The sequence below is a fragment of the Aotus nancymaae genome, unplaced genomic scaffold, assembly GCF_030222135.1.
Source record: "Aotus nancymaae isolate 86718 unplaced genomic scaffold, 86718_ANA_hifiasm-v0.15.2.pri h1tg000065l, whole genome shotgun sequence".
NCBI classification, from domain to species: domain Eukaryota; kingdom Metazoa; phylum Chordata; class Mammalia; order Primates; family Aotidae; genus Aotus; species Aotus nancymaae.
Window position 1 is genome coordinate 10564960 of NW_026988480.1, and position 19594 is coordinate 10584553.

Consider the following 19594-nt stretch of genomic DNA (forward strand, 5'->3'; position numbering starts at 1 on the left):
TCCTTAGAAGTTAAGAATTATCAAAACAGACCCTTTCTTTAAATATATAGAAAAAGAGGGGTAGGCTGTATATTAGATGGGATACTTTGGCTATCAGAAGCAGAATTCCTGACTTAAGCTGAGTTAATGACTAATATTTATTAAGCATTTACAATATGACCAGCACCATTTTAACCCATTTAATCTTTATAGCATCTCTATTAGAAAACAATAAGGATCCCAGCACTCTGGGAGGCCGAGGTGGGTGGATCACTGAGGTCAGGAGTTCGAGACCAGCCTGGCCAACATGGTAAAACCCTTTCTCTACTAAAAATACAAAAATTAAGTGGGTGCAGTGGTGCATACCTGTAGTTCCAGCTACTTGAGAGGCTGAAGCAGGAGAATTGCTTGAACCTGGGAGGCAGAGGTTGCAATGAGCCAAGATCATGCCATTGCACTCCAGCCTAGGTGACAGATTAAGTCAGTCTCAGAAAAAACAAAAAACGAAAACAATAAAGAAACCCATTAGACATCCCTACAAGGGGTTCAAATACAGGGTGAGTTCCAGGTTTAGAATGATGTCACCTAGGACATCTTTTTATCACTTTGTTTAGTTATCAGTATCAGTCCATCAGTTTTATTCTTTGTGATGGGCAAGATGGCTGTTAATGACAGTGTGGGATAGATGTTTTCATGTCAAGAGAACAGTATGCCAGAAACTTTCTCCTGAGCATGAAACAGAGGTCCTTTCCTTCAGTCAGATTGAGCCAATTTGGGTCATATACTTGTTCCTTGATTAGCAACTATTTCCAAAAAAATTCTGTATGGTGACTGGTTTAATCAGTATCACTTTCTGATTCTGGGAATAGGGCAGCTAGCTGAATAAAATAAGGATTATGTTACGAATGAGTTAGAAGAAAATGAATGTTGGGTAGGTAACATTATTCACTATAAAGTTTTATTTTTAATGTCTAATTTAGACAAAAACTTTAGCAGATTTACATCCAGTGATAGAAATGTAAGTTCTGAGTTTTCAAGCAAATGGTCAGAAAAGCCTATTTAATGTTTTATTACTTACAAAGTAAACATATTTCTCTTTCTGGTACAGAACAGGAGCTAATTGATCTGGGATTCATTTTCATGAATCTTATATGAAATACATATATACCAAACCTTATAAGCTTTTTATGAGTTGATTTATTCTTTGAAATATTAAGCTTGGTGTAAGGTATTATAACCTCAATCTCTTTTTTAAAAAATATAAGAAGTCAATAGTCAATGTTGCATCAATGAAGACTACTCAGTGGATGCCTATTTTATTTCTTCTTTTTCTCTAAGAACCATTTAAATAGTCCTTATGGTTCAAACACTTCACAATCTGATTAGTGTCTATTAATTCTTCCTAAAAGAAACATTCTGGGAACTCAGAATTTAATGGCAGGTTGCTTTGATAAATGTGCTCATTTAGCTAGCGGATTCCAAAGTGGTAGAATGTATGTTTGGCAATCTAATTGTTGAGTAGGAAGAAAAGAACTTGTTAGAAGTTTTAAAAAACACTTTAAAATTGTTTTTACCTCATTAAAACGTTTGATGTCTTGTGAAAGCTTTATAGCATGCATATTAATGGCATACATGATACATGTAAATAATTTTATTTTTTCTGTTAGGGATGTGTGATCAAGAGTTTAAAGAATGCCTCAGACGGCCGGGCGCGGTGGCTCAAGCCTGTAATCTCAGCACTTTGGGAGGCCGAGGCGGGCGGATTACGAGGTCAAGAGATCGAGACCATCCTGGCCAACATGGTGAAACCCCATCTCTACTAAAAATACAAAAATTAGCTGGGCGTGGTGGCGTGCGCCTGTAGTCCCAGCTACTCGGGAGGCTGAGGCAGGAGAATTGCTTGAACCCGGGAGGCAGAGGTTGCGGTGAGCCGAGATCGCGCCATTGCACTCCAGCTTGGCGCCTGGCGACAGAGTAAGACTGTCTCAAAAAAAAAAGAATGCCGCAGACTAAAGTTAATTAGTCTTGGAGTCATGGCTTTGTGGAGGAAAGGTACTTGGACTTAAAGCTTGACATTACGATGATAATAGTGATGACTCTAATATAAAAATAATAACAGCTAACATTTACTGAGTGCCTACAAAGTGCCAGACACTATTCTACGTGCTTTACATCTTCATAACAAATTTATGAGGTAAATGCTATCCACCTGACTCCTGGAATTTTCTTACCTCCGTACTCCCTGGTGTTAACTGGGCACTTAATTGTAGAATAAAATAAAATTTAGTGCTGGCAAATTTGTCAGCTTAAGGGGGCGGCATGGATTTCAGTGCTAAAGTGGGGGTCAGATGGCCCCGGGCTTCTGGTCCTTGGAGGCCAGCGGAAGCGCCGCATCCCTGCGAGGAGCAACGTGAACCGGTGGCTTAAATTTCCCGGGCTAGTGCTACTGCATTGAATGCATATGCAATAACCGGACGCAGAAGAAAAAAAAAAGCGGGGCCCAAGGGAGGCGAATCCCTTCTCGACGCGAATCTGAGCGTCTGAGAAGCAGAAGCCAGTCCCGGCCACCTAAGTTCTGGATCAGCCGGCCCGAGGACCCACGTTAGCATTTAGAACCTGAAGTGAGCTGAAGCCTTCGGTAGCCAGGCTTCGACGCTCTAGCGGGCGAGCTGCAGACGCCGGAAGTCTCGACTACTCCCCGCTAGCGCGCCGACCCGCGGGCATTTACCAGCTTCTCCCTGCACCCGGAAGAACGCCTCAAGGTTGTCACGGCGTGGTGTTTCTGACACTCACAGGTTAGTCTCCCGCGGGTGTAAGAGTCTACGTCTTCACCCTCGCAAGGAGCGTTTGTTCCCGCAATTCGGGCGGCTGCGTTTGCGCGCGAGGTGAGTTGCTGCTTGGAGACTTCCTCAGGGGTCACCTCGCGGAGGTTCGCGCCGGCGCCGGGTCGCTACCTCCCTGCGCTGCTGCTTTGGGGCCTGGGAACCCGCGGTAGCTCCGCGAATTGAATGCCACCAGTGCCCCCGCGCGCTCGGAGTTAGGAGACTGTGTCGAGCTAACCAGGGCCATGTCCTGCAGTTTTTGCTGATCATCCCCGAGAGCACACTGTAAAGAGTTGGGGGTCCTCTCCAGTAGTTGGGACCGGGCACTTTCTTGGTAGTCCTAAATTTCAACATCCTGAGGAGTACGCTGCCCAAATTATTGTAGGAAAAATTTTTTTGGTTTAGTGGTCATAATACTTTTTGTCCCCGCCACACTTGAAGAACAGAACCCTCCACTCCCCAACAGGGGCTGACTACAGAAGTGATTTCTGTGTAGGGCACATTGGATGTATTTATGTACATGAGTGCCTGTGTGTGTGTTTGGGGGGTGGGTGCTGTGTAATTTTTAAAAATCTATGGAAATGATAATTTGATAACCTGCTTCTCCAGTCTTCCCCTCATTCCTCCGCATTCTCCCCGGAGCTATTGCTCTACTTCTAAGGTGGGTCACTTTTGTATAGAAGTAGCAACCCTCCGATTACACTTGCACATTTAAACGTAGATCTGATTGTGTATTTCTGCCCTCAGAATCTTCCTGGCCTTCCCGTTGCCTTCAGGATAACACACATTTCTTAGCCTCCTTCAAGGGCCTTCAGGGTCTTGATTCTGCTGAATTTTTCAGTCTTTGGTCCTTTCATGGAAAACACGTCTGCAGGTACATGTATATTATGCTCCCACCATGCCAGCCTACAGTAGTTTAATCACTTTAGATATGGCAAAGTTTTATACGGTTTACCCACGTTTTTATTTTTGTTCTAACATTCAGACAGAAATCAGTTGAATTCCTAATATTGCTAGGCACTGTTTTAAAAACAGGATAAAATGGAAAAAACAAAACAAAACAGTCTTCAGTCCTTTAAAAAAAAAAACAGCTTTACTGACACATAATTCACCTACCATAGAATTCACCATTTAAAACGTACAGCGATTAGTACATTCACAAACTTGTACAACCATCATCAGAAAACATGCTTTAATCTTCAACTTCATTAGTTGGTTTAATTTTCTGTTTCAGACAGACTCCAAGGAGTTATTCTCACATTATTTTGTTCATGTTTAATATGCCGTATTCAATTTGTGAGAGCCTGTCGGAACAATTTTAGAACATTTTCATCACTCCAAAAAGAAACCCTGTACTTATTCAGCAGGCTCTCCTGACTTCCCCGTCCCCATTCCCCATACCAAGCCTTAAGCAACTATAAATTGACTGACTGTATATTTGACTATTCTGGATTATTCATATAAGTGAAATCATACAGCATGTGGTCTTTCTCAACTGGCTTCTTTTAATTAACATTCATGTTCATCTTTATTGTGTTTAATAGCATGTGTCACTACTTCATTTTTTAAAATTGCTGGATAGTCTTTTATGGGTATTACCACTATTTATTTTCCTTTAGTGGACATTTGGATTGTTTCCACCTTTTGGCTCTTATGTATAATGCTGCTGTGAACATTCACCTACAAGTTTTTGTTTGGACATCATGTTTTCATTTCTCTTGCGTATGTGCATAGGAGTGAAATGGCTGGGTCATATGGTAGCTCTGTTTAACATTTTAAGAAATGATCAGACTGTTTTCCAAAGCATCAGTTTGCATCTTTTTAACATTCCTACCCGCAGTGTATTAGGGTTTTGATTTCTTACTCCTTGCCAACACTTGTCATTATCTGTCTTTCTGATTCTAGCCATTCGAGTGGGTGTGAATTGTGTGTCATTGTGTTTTCATTCTTTTTGGTTGACATGTAATAATTGTACATATTTAGGGACTACAGAGTGATATTTTGATGCATGTATACAATGTGTAATGATCAAATCAGGTAATTAGCATGTCCATCACCTCAAACATTCATCTTTTCTTTGTGTTGTGTTGTGACCATTAAAAATCTCCTAACTTTTTGAAAATATTGTGGTTTCGAATTGCATTTCCCTGATGGCTAATGACGCTGGGCGTCTTTTCGAGTGCTTATTGCCCGTTTGTATATCTTCTTTGGAGAAATGTCTACTCAGATCCTTTGCCCATTTTTAAATTAGGTTGTCTTTTTTGTAATTGAGTTTCAAGGGTTCTTTATATATTCTAGATACAAGTCATTTATCAGATATGTGACAGTCTTTTAGATTATGCTACTGTTCTTTTAAATGAAAAGCACATGAGATTAATTTTTAGTAGCCCTGGAGACCTCCTTATGGGTGTGTGGCTGTAGTTCAGAGAGTGATGTTTTTCCAACAGCTACATGGAAGGCCAGGCCCAGGAAAAATGCTGTGAAGAACCTGTGAGAAGCATTTTAAGACTTGAAAAATGAAGCAAGGGGAAACTTTATAATTTATCCATTCTCTATTGAGTTTTGTCTTTATTGATTTTTAGGAGTTCTTTGTGTAGGGATATTAAGCCATTGACTGTTAGATATGTGGCAGATATTTTCCATCTATTTAGTTAACTTTTTATATTTTTTACTATACTGTTTTACATTTTTGTGTAGTCAGGACTTTTTCTCTAAGAGGCTTCTGGCCAGTAGTTTAGGATATTGTTCTTAAATTACAGGAGTTACAGAAATTGACATAGTAGTTCCCAGTTAGTGTGACATCTGAGTCCCTGGTATTATAAGTCTAATGGTGTTCATTGTTTCAGACATTGGTACCTTCCTATCTTTCTGCCTTGAAAAATATGCCATGATCTACTTCAACTTTGTTCATTTAACTTTCTATTTTAAACAGACTCCAAGAAGTTATTTTATTCTCTTGCTTATATTTCATATACTATATTAGATTCGTGAGAGCCATATTGGACAGTTCATCACCAAATAGAAATTACTTTTTTCATACTAGCAGGCATTTATTTGAAGATTTGATGTATGCAGAGGTTGAGTATAACTATTGTGTTCTGTATTGTTTGGGGCATGTTGGAAAAAGTAGTTTTATAAAATCCTGTTGACATTGTTTTGTATTTATTTTCTTACTTCATTGGTTAAAAGGCAGTAGTAGTAGTAAAAAAAATATATATATTTATATGTTATGTATATATATATGTAAAACTTTTTTTTGAGACGGAGTTTTGCTCTTGGCAGCCAGGTTGGGGTGCAATGGCACGATCTCACTCACTGCAACCTCTGCCTCCTGAGTTCAAGCGATTCTTCCACCTCAGCCTCTAGAGTAGCTCGGATTACAGGTGGCCGCCACCATGCCCAGCTAAATTTTGTGTTTTTAGTAGAGATGGGATTTCACTGTGTTGGCCAGGCTGGTCTGGAACTCCTGACCTCAGGTGATCCACCTGCCTTGGCCTCCCAAAGTGCTGGGATTATAAGCGTGAGCCACTGCGCCCGGCTAGTAGTAAAAATATTTTTAGAAACCGCGCATTTTGAGAATATAAGGAAAGTGATATACTATAGCTTCCAGGAAAAAATTCATCTCTCTGTTTACATATAATGGCCAAGATTTCATTCTTTCCCTGTGGCTTGATTCCAGTTAGAACTGTTTCTTGTTTCAGTGTTTTGTCTTTTCTTTTTTAAAATTGTGATAGAATATATATAACATAAAATTGACCATATGTATAACTATTTGTAAGGGTACAATTCAGTCCCATTAAGTAATTTCACATTGCTGTGTAACCATCACCACCATCTATCTCCAGAACACTTTCATCTCCATATACTGCACCCATTAAATGATAAATCTCCATTCCTCCCTCTCTCCAGCCCCTTGTAACCACCATTATATTTTCTGTCTCTATGAATATGACTATTCTAGGGTCCTCATAAAATTGGAATCATAAAATATTTGTCCTTTTGTGTCTGGTTTATTTCATTTAGCGTAATGTCTTCAAGGTTAATTCATGTTGTAGCATGTGTTAGAATTTTCTTTTTTTGGCCAGGCGCAGTGGCTCACGCCTGTAGTCCTAGCACTTTGGGAGGCCGAGGTGGGTGGATCACCTGAGTTCAGGAGTTCAAGACCAGCCTGGTCTAGTACTTTGGGAGGCCGAGGTGGGTGGATCACTTGAGTTCAGGAGTTCAAGACCAGCCTGGCCATTATGGTAAAACCCCATCTTTTTTTTTTTTGAGCAAGAGGAAAGAAAGAAAGAAACAGAGAAAGAGAGAGAGAGAAAAGGAAGGAAGGAAGGGAGGGAGGGAGGAAGGGAAAGAAGGAAAGAAAGAAAAAGAAGGAAAGAAAGAAGAAAGGAAGAAAGAAGGGAGGGAGGAAGGAAGGTAGGTAGGAAGGCAGGCAGGCAGACAGGAAGAAAGGAAGAAAAGGAAGGAAGGAAGAAGAAGGGAAGGGGAAGGGAGGGGAGGGAAGGAAGGAAGGAAAGAAAGGCAGGCAGGAAGGAAGAAAGAAAAAAAGGAAGGAAGGAAAGGGAGGGAGGGAAGGAAGGAAGGAACAAAGGAAGGAAGGAAGGAAATAAATAGAATAATGGTTACCAGGTGCTGGGAAGTAGGAAATTATTGTTTAAAGGAGAAAGAGTCTCATTATGGGATGATGAGAATGTTCAGATGATAGTAACGATGGTCGCATAACAATGTGAATGTACTTAATGCCACTAACTTAATTTTTTTTTTTTTTTTTGAGAGAAAGAAAGAGAAAGAAAAAGGGGGAGAGAGAACAGGATTCTTGCTCTATTGCCCGGGCTGGAATGGAATCTAAAAATATGTATTAAAAACCTCTTTTATGACGATAATAGTGCTTAACAACGGAGACAGGAAGGAATAAGGGAAGAAAAAAACAAACAGCCGACCAATATTTCATTTAAGTCTGTGAAATGCTACGCAAATGCTGAAAAGTGATTTACTTCCAATTTTCCAATTATGTGGTCACTTTCAAAATAGGTGTAATGTGATATCGAGAAAAATGTATGTTCTGTGGACCTGGGGTGGAGAATTCTATAAATATTCACTAAGTTTACTTATTCCAGGTCTAAGTTCAAATCATAGATGTCCCTATTAATTTTCTATGTCGTTGATCTGTCGAATATTAACAATGTGGTGTCAAAATCTCCCGCTATTATTGTGTGGGAGTCCAGGTCTCTTTGTAAGTCATTAAGAACTTGTCTTAGGTATCTGGGTGCTCCTGTATCGGGTGCATGTATATTTATAATCATTAACTCCTGTTGTTGCATTGATCCTTTTACCATTATGTAATGTCCTTCTTTGTTTCTGTTAATCTTTGTTACTATTAAAGTCTATTTTGTGAGAGATGAAAGTTACAACTCCTGTTTTTTTTTTCTTTTTTTTTTTCTCTCCATTTAATTGGTGAATCTTCTCCATCTGTTTGTTTTGAGTCTTTATTTGTCGTTGCTTGTGAAATAGATCTGTATACAGCATACTGATGGATTTTGACTTTTTATTCAATTTACCTGTCTGTGTCTTTGATTGGGGCATTTAATCCATTTAAATTTAGAATTAATATTAATATTTGTGAGTTCAATATTGTCATTTAATGCTAGCTGGCTATTTTGCCCATTAGTTGATGTAGATTCTTCATTATAGAGATACTATGTTTTGGTAAGTTTTTGGGATGACTGATACTGGCTGTTCCTTTCTGTTTGTAGTGCTTCTTTCAGAAGCTCTTGTAAAGCAGACCTGGTGGTGATGAAATCACTGAGTGCTTGCTTGTTCGAGAAAAATTTTCTTTTTCCTTCACTTATAAAGCTTAGTTTGGCGGGATATGAGATTCTGGGTTGAAAATTCTTTTCTTTGAGTATATTGAATATTGACCCCTACTCTCTTCTAGTTTGTAGGGTTTCTGGTGAGAGGTCTGCTGTGAGTCTGATAGGCTTCCCTTTATGGGTAACATGACCTTTCTCTCTAGCTGCCCTTAGAATTTTCTCTTTTATTTCAACCCTAGTGAATCTAGCAATTATGTGTCTTGGAGTTGCTCTACTTGAGAAATATCTTTTAGGTGTTCTCTGGATTAGCTGGAGTTGAGTATTTTCCTGCCTTACTAGATTAGGAAAGTTTTCCTGAATAATATCCTGAAGAATATTTTCCAACTTGGATTCATTCTCTTCATGACATTCAGGTATACCTATCAATCGTAAATTAGGTCTTTTCACATAGTCCCATATTTCTTGGAGACTTTGCTCATTCCTTTTTACTCTTTCTTCTCTAATCTTGTCTTCTCGTTTCATTTCATTAAGTTGGTCTTTGACCTCTGATATCCTTTCTTCTGCTTGATCAATTCGACTGTTAAAACCTGTGCATACTTCGTGGAGTTCTCGTATTGTATTCTTCAGTTCCATTAATTCACTTATATTCCTCTCTAAATTGTCTATTCTCGTTAGGATGTCTTCAAACTTTTTTTTAACGTTCTTAGTTTCTTTACATTGGGCTAGAACATGTTCTTTTAAGTCACTAAAGTTCCATATTATCCACTTTCTGAAGCCTAAGTCTGTTAATGGAACGCACTCGTTCTCCATCAGGTCTTATTCTCTTGTTGATGAGGAACTGTGATCACTTGTAGAAGGAGAGGCATTCTGATCTTGGGTATTCTCAGCCTTTTTACGCTGGTTTCTTCCCTTCATTGTGAGTTCATCCACCTGTGGTCTTTGTAATTGCCTACTTTCAAATTAGGTCTCTGAGTGGACGTCCAACTCGTTGAGTCCCAGCGCCAAAATCTGAGGAACCCACTGCACTGGCCAAAACAGCGGCATCAAGATTCGTGGTGCTTTTCTGCCCGGGAATCTCCAGTCTGGCTTCCCTTTTGAGTCCCTTCTTCAATCAGGTAAATGGGCGACTCTACTTTCCCGGAGCTCCAAACATCGATCAGTCCCGTTTACTCTGCACCAAGAACCACTGCACAGGGGCACCGGCAAAACCGCGACGCCTGCCACAAGAGTCACCCTGGCGACCCGTGGGGCTCCTCCGCTGGGAATCTTCCAGTCCGTGGGTAACATAAATTCGTCTGAAAGTGTGGCATCCTCTTGTTCTGTGTGCTTTCTCTGGGAGCTACAATCCCGAGCTGCTAGGGATCAGCCATCTTGGATCTCTTCGCCACCAAACCCCATCTTTAAAAAAAAAAAAAAGAATTTTCTTCTTTTAAAAGGCTGAATAATATTCCATTGTATTTATAGAACACGTTTTGTTAATCCATTCATTAGTAGATAGATATTTGGGTTGTTGCCACCTTTTGGCTATTGTGAGTAGTGCTGCTGTGAACATTGGTATACAAATGTCTGAGTTCCTGCTTTCAATTTTTTTTTTTTTGAGATGGTGTCTTGCTCTGTCTCTTAGGCTGGAGTGCAGTAGTGTCATCTTGGTTCACTGCAACCTCCACCCCCTGGTTCAAGTGATTTTCCTTCCTCAGCCTCTCAAGTAGCTGGGACTATAGGTGTGCACCACCATGTGTGGCTAATTTTTATATTTTTAGTAGAGACAGGATTTTGCCTTGTTAGCCAGGCTGGTGTTGAACTCCTGACCTCAAGGGATCCACATGCCTCAGCCTCCCAGAGTGCTGGGGTAACAGGTATGAGCCATTGCACCTGGCTGTGCTTTTTACTTCTTTTAGGTATATGTACCCAGAAGTGGAATTTCTAGATTGTACGGTGATTCTTTTAAGTTTTGGAGGAACTGCCTGTATGCTTTAGTGTTTTTGTTATTTACGTAAAATATGAGATTTCAAATAATTGTGTAATTTAGGCATGCCTTATTACATTTACCTTTCCAAAGGGCCATTTCTTACTTAAAGGGGTAGGGGTATAGGCGTTTTTGTATTAGGAGTTGGAGATCTTTGAGTTTTAAAACCACTGTAATTCAGACAAAATAAAAGGTTTACCTTGGATAGCTTTCCAAATCCTAAACATCTCTATGAATCTGTATGATCCAGGATTCTTTCTTTTGTTTTTTTTGAGACAGAGCCTCACTTTGTCTCCCAGGCTGGAGTGCAGTGCCATGAACGTGGCTCACTGCAGCCTTGACTTCTGGGCTCAAACGATCCTCCTGATTCAGCCCCTCAGGTAGTTGGGACTACAGGCACATGCCACCACACCTGGCTAATTTTTGTATTTTTTTGTACAGATGTGGTTTTGCCATGTTGCCCAGTCTGGGCTCAAACTCCTGAGCTCAAGCCATCTGCCTGTCTCCACCTCCCAAAGTGCTGGGATTACAGGCATGAGCAACCTCGCTCGGCCTTTTTTTTCTTAATGCTTTGGGCAAATTATCCATCATGACAGACTCTAAAATGGTGGTGGGTTTGCAAACTTGTATATTTCCAAAAGTCTGTGAATTATTCTGGTATCATACTACTGCTCCGTTTGGATACTTTGGCAATTACTGTGGTATGCTGTGACTATTGCTTCTTTTGACAGGCAAGTTTACCTCCTTCAATGCAAAGATAACTGTGTCATTAGTTGAAGATTAGGAAATGACTAGTGTTATTCTCTTTTATGACTGTATCATTCTTTTTTCAACTGTTCTCCTGTTGTTGGAACTGCAAATTATTGTGGGTACTAGAATCTCTCTGAATAGCTGTGACCTCCCAGGGATCACTGGGAAAATGTAGAAAAACAGACAACAGTATGGCTCCACCTAAACTTAGAAAATTAAGGTTGCATGTGGCTGCCAGATCCTGGGAACAGGATGGCTGAAGGACACCCTAAGGGATAAAGGGTAGAGGATTTATATGGATTATACTCTCTCTACCAACCTGTCCCTCCCATTGCAACATCTTTCATAAGGTCTCAGTTTAATATTCTGTCATTACTATTATAACCCATATCATTTTATCAACAGCAAGTGTATTATCAGGAGGGATGGGAGGTGGTGTGTTAATGTGACTTTTGCTCTTAGTTTGGGTCTCTTTGTCATTTGAACTCTGATCTGGTGATCTGTTATCTTGTGGGCTTTTACTGTCTTATGACATTTGGCATTTGCAAATGCACTGGAAAGGTCCCCAGATGGATTTAGATGTTCCATATCTCTTGGAACTTTGATGCCACTTAGATTCATAAGTGATCTGGCAAATACCAAGATTACATAGATGCTAAGCACTCAGCTTTCCCTGTTTATGCATCAGCTTTTTGAGGGAGATGAAACACAATCACATAAAGAATGTGCTAGCCAGGCATGGTGGCTCACACCTGTAATCTCACCACTTTGGGAGGCCAAGGCAGTTGCTGGATCACTTGAGGTCAGGAGTTCCAGACCAGCCTGGTCAGCGTGGTGAAACTCTGTCTCTACTAAAAATATAAAAATTAGTTGAGTGTGGTGGCATGGGCTTGTAGTCCTAGCTACTTGAGAGGGTGAGGCAAGAGAATTGCTTGAACCTGGGAGGTGGAGGTTACAGTGAGCCGAAATTGTGCTACTGCATTCCAGCCTGGGCAACAGTGTGAGGCTCTGTCTCAAGGCAGTTAAAAAAAAAAAACATTTCCTGTAATCACAGCACTTTGGGAGGCCGAGGTGGGTGGATCACGAGGTCAAGAGATGGAGACCATCCTGGTCAACATGGTGAAACCCCGTCTCTACTAAAAATACAAAAATTAGCTGGGCATGGTGGCGCGCACCTGTAGTCCCAGCTACTCGGGAGGCTGAGGCAGGAGAATTGCTTGAACCCGGGAGGCGGAGGTTGCAGTGAGCCGAGATCGCACCATTGCACTCCAGCCTGGGTAACAAGAGTGAAATTCCGTCTCAAGAAGAAACAAACAAACAAACATTTCCTAGCCAAGTGTGGTGGCTCATGCCTGTAATCCCAGCATTTTGTGAGGCCAAGGTGGGCAGATCACTTGAGTTTAGGAGTTTGAGACCAGCTTGGGCAAAATGGTGAAACTCCATCTCTCTACTAAAAATACAGAAAAACTAGCTGGGTGTGGTGGTTCATGCCTGTGTTCCCAGCTACTCAGGAGGCTGAGGTGGGAGGATCACCTGAGTCCAGGAGGTTGAGGCTGCAGTGAGCTGTTGGTCACAGCTGCAGTGAGGTGCGATGGTGCCACTGCACTCCAGCCTGAGTGACAGAGTGAGACCCTGTCTCCAAAAAAAAAAAAAAAAAGTTACCAGAATCAAAATATTCCTAACTTTTGGTTATAGATTGTTCCTGTCATTGGAATGTCCTGTGTATGCTGGGGACAAAGATTGACTTCTGGTGTGCAATAGTAGCTTTTAGAAACACTTCTTTCTATAAACATATGGCACTATTTATCCTCTTATCCTGTTATTTAAAATTACCATACAGTAAAATAAACTTCATGTTATAAATTTTAACCCATGTACCAATTTGTATAACCACCACCATAATCAGGATGCAGAATGGTTACCTCATCTCAAAAACTCCCTAGTGCTGTCTCTTCATGGTTATATCTTCTTATCCAAGTAACCAAAACCAAAAAGTAAATACCATTTTGTCTTTTTATTGTGGGAAGCAGTTATGTTGCATCCTTGCTTTTCATCTTTATTAGGGGTTTTATCTAAGTATGATGGGCTAGAAAGGATAAAGTCAATGTAGCCTCTTCTTTTTTTTTTTTCCCAGAAATTCAAACTTTCTCATGCATTTAGTGTTTTAAGAATACAATCATTTGGTTAGCAGAGTCTTCCAACAGGTGGCAGTGTTGTGCTATATAATAGGACTTACTAATATAATAAGGATTGTGGCTTTTTGTCAGCTGGATAATAATTGCTCTACATTTATATGTCAGAAAATCAAGATGGTTAATTAAGAACTGACATTTAACTATTGAAATTATCTTTTAAAGTCTATTTCAAAATTCATCTTATTCTTATAATGTTACTAGTAAAACAGCCTATGGATAAAAGTATTCCTTAAAACATTTGTATTTATTTTCAGTGTTTGCAGAATTATGCATTAACTCTTTCCTTAAGGTTAACCTCAGTGGTAGAAATAACTCCAGTGTTGTGGATGAATCTGTGAGTCATAGAATCTTATCAGTGCGACTTCAGATGTTTTAAGTTTCAGCCTTCTCAATCACATGTAGGAATCCCATTTATAACATCTCTGGTAGTCGGTGGCATTGATCAGCAAATAGAACAGACTAAAAGAAAGATACAGGTTTTAATTGCCAGCATCCTGAATGTGAAGCCTTAATGGAGACGTTCAGTGAGAAATGATGAAGTGGAAGCTTGTGAGACATTTGCACTTTAGTGTATCAAAGGTTTTCAAAGCTAACCTATCCAAAAAATGGATTCTTTTTTTCTTTATACTTCCAGCAACTTAATGTCTGGCAGTATATACTTCCCTAGGAACTGGGGCTGCCATTCATCCAGATGCTCCTGAGCAATATCGGAGTCACTTTAAGACCTCTCAGTGTTCTCTTAATTCTACCTCCTAAATATTTTCAAATAGGGCCACTTCATCTCTACCTCTCTCATTGCCCAGAACAATGATTTTTCACCTAGATATACTGCTCCCTGATAGATCTGCCAGGATGTATTATTACCTCTATTTTTCACACACTAGCCATTTTTAAAAAACGTAAAATCTGATTATGTCACTCTCCATGTTTGTTTTTATTCCTAAACAAGTTTGTCAGAAAGTTTGTAAGTTTCTGAATAAAAAAGAGACTATATTGATTTTATCCTTTCTAGTCCATCATTCTTAGCTAAAACCCTTAATAAAGAGGAAAGGTAGGGATACAATGTTACTACTTCCCATAATAAAAACACAAAATTATATTTAGCATTAAACTCTTCTTTTACTTTTTTTTTTTTGAGACAGAGTTTCGCTCTGTCACCTAGACTGGAGTGATCTTGGCTCACTGCAACCTTGCCTCCCAGGTTCAAGCAATTCTTCTGCCTCATCCTCCCTATTAGCTGGGATTACAGGCATCCGCCACCATGCCTGGCTATCCACCCACCTTGGCCTCCCAAAGTCCTGGGATTATGGGTGTGAGCCACTGCGCCCGGCCTTTTACTTATTATTGTACTTAGAATAAACCCCGGATATTTAACTTGACCCCCACAACATTCCTCCCTTCTCCCTTTGTGATCTGGCCTCTCTTCTTATTGTTATAGTCTCATCTCATGTTGGTTTCCCCTTGTTCACTGTGCTCCAGCTTCTCTAGTGTCCTCTTTGCCCCTTTATTGGAGGAGGTGGGGAGAACAGATGCAACTATGTAAGCAAACATACGTTTACTAACGTAATGTATGCAAACATACATTTCAGGTAGTGTAATGTAAGCAAACATACATTTCAGGTAATGAAAAACAATACTTAATAGTATATTAAAATTTGTGGCTCAAAGAGATATTTTGATAGTAGTCAGGAAGCCATCCATCCCTTTGTCACTTTTCAACTCCTCATATTGAATCTAGGGATAAATGCACATCTGAGTACAGATTCTGTGTGTGGGCAAAATTGTATTCTAGTAGAACAGGAAATTTAGGACCTGACAGTGATTACCTGTAGTACTGTTAACTATGGATAATCCTTTATATTTTGTAGCTCTCACTTAGTTTGACTTTATTTTTGTAATTTCATTCTTCTAGCATTTCATTATTTATTAACTTTGTTTTTCCTGTGTGACAGCCTTGCCTTACCAGCCAGTTGGACCATATAGCCATCTGGGGATTAGATTCTGTTAGTGGCATCCTAATAAGTGATAGCTGTGTACTCTGTGCTTGAGTTTCTTGTTTCCCAAGGCAATTTGTTCCTGCTGGAGATAGTTTTATCTATGAAGAAGCTCTTCTTTGCCGGGCATGGTGGCTCACGCCTGTGATCCCAGCATTTTGGGAGGCCGAGGTGGGCGGATCACTTGAGGTCAGGAGTTCGAGACCAGCCTGGCCAACATGGTGAAACCTCATCTCTACTAAAAATACAAAAATTAGCTTGGTGTGGTGGCGCATGCCTGTAATCTTAACTACTCAGGAGGCCGAAGCAGGAGAATTGCTTGAACCTGGGAGGCAGAGATTGCAGTGTGTCGAGATCACGCCACTGCACTCCAGCCTGGGGGACAGAGTGAGTCTCAAAAAAAAAAGTTATTCTCTATTCTCTATTTTGTACCAAGTCTCTGGCCTGTAGTTTCCTTACAGTGGTTCTCGTTTTTTTGAGTTGTAGAGAACAAGCCTAACTTCTCTTCCCCCATTAGCCCTTCTACTATTGAAGTAGCTGTTGTAGGTCTAGAATATTCTCTTTGATATTAACATCTAACAATTATTCAACCATTTCAAGTTGTGCTCATTTTTCTGAGCACTTTTCACTGTTTATCCTCTAGTTCAGTGTTTGAAAGTTGATTTGGGTACTACCTGCATCAGAACAACTTAAGGTACTTGTTAAAAATGTGGATTCCTGGTAGATTGAATCTGTACGTCTAATCTTGCTTCCCGTTGAAACTCCTTTAAAACTGCAGTAAAAACCCAATGGACGTAGAAAACAAACAACACCAACACAGTGTAGAGTAATGAAAAGCCTAAGAATGAGTCGAAATTAGCTGACACCCAAGACTTAGGAATCCTGCATTGGGAAAGGGAAAAACTATGAACCAATCAGATTTATCCTCTAAATCCTCATAAAGCTCAAGAAGTGGTAAAGCCAAGTATCTCTGGAAATTGGAGTGCAAAAGACGTAAAATAAGGAAGATTGGATAAATATTGCTAAGAAACAACTCCCCAGTGCATGCTATTCACCTTGGGACAGATTCTGGAGATTTAGAGCAGATGATTTCTGGATAAAGTTGTGTTTCCATATGGGAAGTCACTCCCAGAATTTCTCAGGAAATTTGTATGTTACTTTATTATTATTATTTTTTTTGAGACGGAGTTTTGCTCTTATTACCCAGGCTAGGCTGGAGTGCAATGGCATGATCTCGGCTCACCGCAACCTCCGCCTCCTGGGTTCAGGCAATTCTCCTGCCTCAGCCTCCTGAGTAGCTGGGATTACAAGCACGTACCACCATGCCCAGCTATTTTTTTGTATTTTTAATAGAGATGGGGTTTCACCATGTTGACCAGGATGGTCTGATCTGTTGACCTCGTGATCCACCCGCCTCGGCCTCCCAAAGTGCTGGGATTACAGGCTTGAGCCACTGTGCCCGGTATATGTTACTTTAAATCCCAAACCCTGAGGAAAGTCACTGGTAATTCCAAGTTGGGAAAACAGAATAATTTTCATGAGAATTAACGATCAGTAGTCAATAGTATTAGGTATGATTGGCTCTTAGAGTTCCGCTGATGTCAAGTGGAAAGCAAGAGCAGGTCATGCTGACAACAACTAGAACCTTAAGGTGCACATCTCTGGGAGCTGAGACAAGAGCATCTAGGAGATAAGCTCGTGATCTAAATAAACAGCCAGTCTCATAGCTGTTGCCATCTTATAAATGTGTTTTTTACTCCCTCTACTGCTAATAGTGAGTTATTCTTACAAATAAATAATAATACATTTGTATGCATAGTTCACTTCATATAAATCCTATTAGTGATGTTTCAAGAAATGAAAAATTTGAAAGCAAAGTAAGTCCTAAAGTTGGCAGTACAACATATTATTTTGTACAGTAATAAGTATATTAATCCATTTTCACACTGCTGATAAAGACATACTAGAGATGCACAATTTGCAAAAGAAAGAAGTTTAATTGGACTTACAGTTTCACGTGGCTGGGGAAGTTTCACAATCATGGCAGAAGGCAAGGAGCAAGTCCTGTCTTACATGGATGGCAGCAGGCAAAGAGAGATGAGAAAGATGCAAAAGCGGAAACCCCTGATAAAACCATCAGATCTTGTGAGACTTATTCACTACCATGAGAACAGTATGGGGGAAACCGCCCCATGATTCAATTATCTCCCACTGGGTCCCTTCCATAACACATGGGAATTATGGGAGTACAATTCAAGATGAGATTTGGGTGGGGACACAGAGCTAAACCATATCATTTTGCCCCAGCCCGTGCCAAATCTCATGTTCTCACATTTCAAAACCAATCAGGCCTTCTCAACAGTCCCCCAAAGACTTAACTTATAGCGTTAACGCAAAAGTCCACAGTCCAGCGTTTCATCTGAGACAAGGCAAGTCCCTTCTGCCTGTGAGCCTGTAAAATCAAAAGCAACATAATTACTTCCTAGATATAATGGGGTTACAGGTATCAGGTAAATACAACTGTTTCAAATGGGAGAAATTGCCAAAACAAAGGGACTTCAGGGTCCAAGTGAGTCCAAAATCCAGTGGGGAAGTCAAATTTTAGAGCTCCCAAATGATTTGTTTTCACTTCAGGTCTCATATCTGGGTCACACTGATTCCAAAGGTGAGTTTCCATGGTCTTGGGCAGCTCCACCTCTGTGGCTTTGCAGGATACAGCCTCCCTCCAAGCTGCTTTCATGGGGTGGTGTTGAGGGTCTGCGGCTTTTCCAGGCACATGGTGCAAGCTGTCAGTGGATCTACCATTCTGGGGTCTGGAGGATGGTGGCCCTCCTCACAGCTTCACTAGGCAGTGCCCCAGTAGGGACTCTGTGTGGGGGCTCCAACCCCACATTTTCCTTTTGCACTGCCCTAGCAGAGGTTCTCCACGAAGGCCCCACCCCTGCAGTAAACTTTTGCCTGGGCATCCAGGTGTTTTGTTACATCTTCTGAAATCTAGGTGGAGGTTCCTAAACCCCAGTTCTTGACTTCTGTGCACCTGCAGGCTCAACACCATGTGGAAGCTGCCAAGGCTTGGGGATTCCACTCTCTGAAGCCACAGCCCAAGCTCTGTGTTGGCCCCTTTCAGCCATGGCCGACATGACGGGAACACAAGGCACCAAGTCCCTAGGCTGCACACAGTATGGGGACCTTGGGCCTGGCCCACAAAACTGCTTTTTTCTCCTGGGCCTCTGGTCCAGTGATGGAAGGGGCTTCTGTGAAAGTCTCTGACATGGCCTGGAGACTTTTCCCCATGGTCTTGGGGATTAACATTGGACTCCTTGCTACTTATGCAAATTTCTGCAGCCGGCTTGAATTTCTCAAAAAATGGGTTTTTCTTTTCTGTCACATTGTCAGGCTGCACATTTTCTGAACTTTTATGCTTTTTATTCCTTTTAGAATGGAGTTCTTTTAACAGCACCCAAGTTACCTTTTGAATGCTTTGCTGCTTAGAAATTTCTTCTGCCAGATACTCTAAAAATCGTCTCTCTCAAGTTCAAAGTTTCACAAATCTCTAGAGTAGGGGCAGAATGCTGCCAATCTCTTGCTAAAATACAACAAGAGTCACCTTTGCTCCAGTTCCCAACAAGTTCCTCATCTCCATTTGGGACTACCCCATCTTGAAACCTTATTGTTCATATCACTATCAGCATTTTTGTCAAATCTATTCAACAAGTTTATAGGAAGTTCCAAACTTTCCCACATTTTCCTTTCTTCTTCTGAGCCCTCCTAACTGTTCCAACCAATGCTTGTTACCCAGTTTCAAAGTTGCTTCCACCTTTTTGGGTATCTTTTCTGTGACACCCCACTCCTAGTACCAATTTACTTTATTAGTCTGTTTTCATGCTGCTGATAAAGACATATCCAAGACTGGGCAATTTACAAAATAAAGAGGTTTAATTGGACTTACAGTTCCATGTGGCTGGGGAAGCCTCACAATCATGGTGGAAGGCAAGGAGGAGCAAGTCCTGTCTTAAATAGATGGCAGCAGGCAAAGAGAGAATGAGGAAGATGCAAAAGCAGAACCCCCTGATAAAAC

General features: G+C 40.7%; 1 protein-coding gene across 3 annotated transcripts in view; it reads left to right on the plus strand.

Annotated features, from left to right (window-relative positions):
• Positions 1 to 19594, plus strand: part of LOC105731528 (cytochrome c oxidase assembly factor 1 homolog) — a 205129-nt gene that overhangs the window by 108754 nt on the left and 76781 nt on the right. The window contains exon 1 of one of the 3 annotated variants that reach the window (XM_064366733.1): positions 2694 to 2774. The exons of 1 other annotated variant lie outside the window; for it this stretch is intronic. The gene's annotated coding sequence lies outside the window, so the exon portion shown is untranslated. Of the gene's footprint in view, positions 1 to 2693; positions 2865 to 19594 lie in introns of those variants that run through there. One more of the 3 variants, XM_064366732.1, reaches the window with a different exon arrangement.